General features: G+C 46.9%; 1 long non-coding RNA gene across 1 annotated transcript in view; it reads left to right on the top strand.

Moving 5' to 3' along the window:
* Nucleotides 1-2500, top strand: part of LOC122251580 (uncharacterized) — a 20838-nt gene that overhangs the window by 17368 nt on the left and 970 nt on the right. The window lies entirely within an intron of this gene.

Here is a 2500-nt window from a genome sequence, read left to right on the forward strand (position 1 = left end):
AAGGAAGATGAGGAGATGAAAGAGAAGGAGGATAAAGGGCGTGTGGTTAGGGTCAAGGGGAAAAAGAGGAACATATGGAGATTGTCTTATTGTACAAAGAAAGGAAAAAATAAAATAGCTATTGATGAAAACGAAACAAATGGATTGAGTAAACTATTCAAGTAAATAGATAGATAAGTAGAATAATAGATAAATGGATAGATAGATGAATAACGAAGTTAAGTAATATATAAACAAAAAATAACAAGAAAAGATGTGACAGAGGGTAAGGAGGAGAAGGATAGGAGACAGGATGAGGGAAGAAAAGGAGGAAACGAGGGTGTGACAAGACCAGTGTGGGCTGGGTTGTAGGGTGAGGGGACAGGGGAAAAGGGGGGAGGGGAAGAGAGGAGAGGCAAAGAGGAGAAGGGAAAGGGGAAGGAGAGAGAGGAAGAGGGGGAGGAGAGAGGGGTGAAGGAAAAAAAGGAGAATGGAGAGAGGAGAGGGGAAAGGGGGAGAAGAGAGAGGAATAGGGAGAGGGGTTTGAAGGAAGAAGGGTGAAGCGAGAAGGGAAGAAGGGGGGGGGGTAGAGGGGGAGGGGAGTCTGAGGTTGCGGTTCCAAGGTGCTCGGTCAGGGAAAGAGGGGAAAACCGGAAATCGAAATAAAGTGTTTTGGAATAGTGTAGAGGCAAAAGTATGGCTCTTTTAAGGAGGGGGGAGGGGGGGGGTGTTGCTGCTTAAGAGGAACGGGGGAGGGGGGGCGGGGAGGATAGAGGAGTATTGGAAAGGGAGGGAAATAGAGGAAATCATATGAGTGATAGGGAAATGCTAAGGGATATGATAAATGTAATATAGAGTAAAGGCAGAATAAAGAGTAGTTTGATAACTATGATAAATCCAAAGTCTATAGGAATGAGAGTAGTAATAACTATAATAATGATTAGAAATTATTATAGCAATGATTATAATAGTTAGGGTGGTGATGATGATAGTAATATTGGTAATGATGATAATGAAAAATATGAAAACAATAGTAATCATAATAGTAATCCCACACAGTTAAGTAAATAGATAGATCAGGTACCCCCCCCTCCCTTCCTCCCCTCTCCAACCTCCTCTCCCCCCTCTCTCCCCACCCCCCCTCCCTAAAGAGCCAACCCCTCGTACAGTGCACAGACACACACAACTACACTCCGACACGGACTGTGATCGAAAGAGCGTAGATGAACAAGTGTCATGACAAAGCAGTGACATGAGGAGACGTGTCGGGGCTGATGTCATGTCCTTTTTAATTAGAGTTGCGGGTACACGGGTAAGGAATGAGGGTAGGATGGGGGTGGGGGTGGGGGGCGAGGAGTGGGGGTGAGGTAGTGTGGGGTAAGTTGGGGTGGGATGGGGTGGGGGGGAGCGAGTGGGGGTGAGATAGTGTGGGGTGGGGTACGTGGGTAAGGTATGAGGGTAGGATGGGGTGGGGCGAGAGGGGGTGAGGTAGGGCGGGGGGCGAGAAGGGGTTGGGTGGGGGGGGCGAGTTAGGGTGGGAGGGAGAGGAGGAGGAAGAAGGAAGATGAGAGGGCGAGAGAAAAGGCAAGGCGGAGGGGAGAGGAAAGGAAGAGGAAGACAAAAATAAGAGGGTGAGGGAAAGGGGGAGGTAAGGAGAAGGAGATTAGAGTGAGAGTGAGAGAGAAAGAGAGAGCGGAGGGTAGGGCGAGGGGAAGGTGGTGGGATGAGGTAGTAAGAAGATGAAGAGGGAGAGGGTGATTAGAGGTATAAAGAAGGGGAAAGGGGGAGGGGCAACGACAAAAAGGTAGGGGGTGAATGGGAAAGGTAGAAGGAAGAGGGAAGAAGAAGGAAAGACATAGTATGTAGGAAGAGGAGGAAGGAGTAGAGAGACATAGAGAGAGAGGGGGAGAAAGAGAGAGAGAGAGAGATAAAGGGAGGAAAAGAAAGAGAGAGAGAGGAGGAGGAAGGATGGAGGGAGGAAAGGAGAGAGAGAGCGAGAGAGAGAGAGAGACAGAGAGAGAGAGAGATAAATGGAGGGAAGGAAAGAGAGAGAGAGAGCGGGCGAGCGAGCGAGCGAGAGAGAATGAGAGAGAGAGAGAGAGAGAGAGAGAGAGAGAGAGAGAGAGAGAGAGAGAGAGAGAGAGAGGATCACAAAGAAACAAGAAAAAACCGTGCATGGGCCATCTATGCTGTGGATTAACGGAGGAGAAGGGGGGTCAAAAAGGGGAAAGGGGAAGGTCAGAGGGAGGGAGGGGGGAGGTGAGGAAATGAAAGAGCGTGGGTGGGAAGACAAAGGAAGATGATGTAACAAGAAAAAAAGGAGAGAAAAGAAGTAGATGAAGAAATAAGAAGTAATGAAAGAATGAACAAAAATAATTTCAAATTTTAAATAACTTTGATAAGGTGAAATAAAGACACAAAAGGAGAAATAAAGACAAGAATAACTGTAAAACACCTAGGGTTACAACAACAACATAACAAATAAACGCATGAAATAAATGGGAAAAAAAAATCAAATTAC

This window comes from Penaeus japonicus, unplaced genomic scaffold, assembly GCF_977035675.1.
Source record: "Penaeus japonicus unplaced genomic scaffold, GWHDUDI00000001_assembly GWHDUDI00000032, whole genome shotgun sequence".
NCBI lineage: Eukaryota > Metazoa > Arthropoda > Malacostraca > Decapoda > Penaeidae > Penaeus > Penaeus japonicus.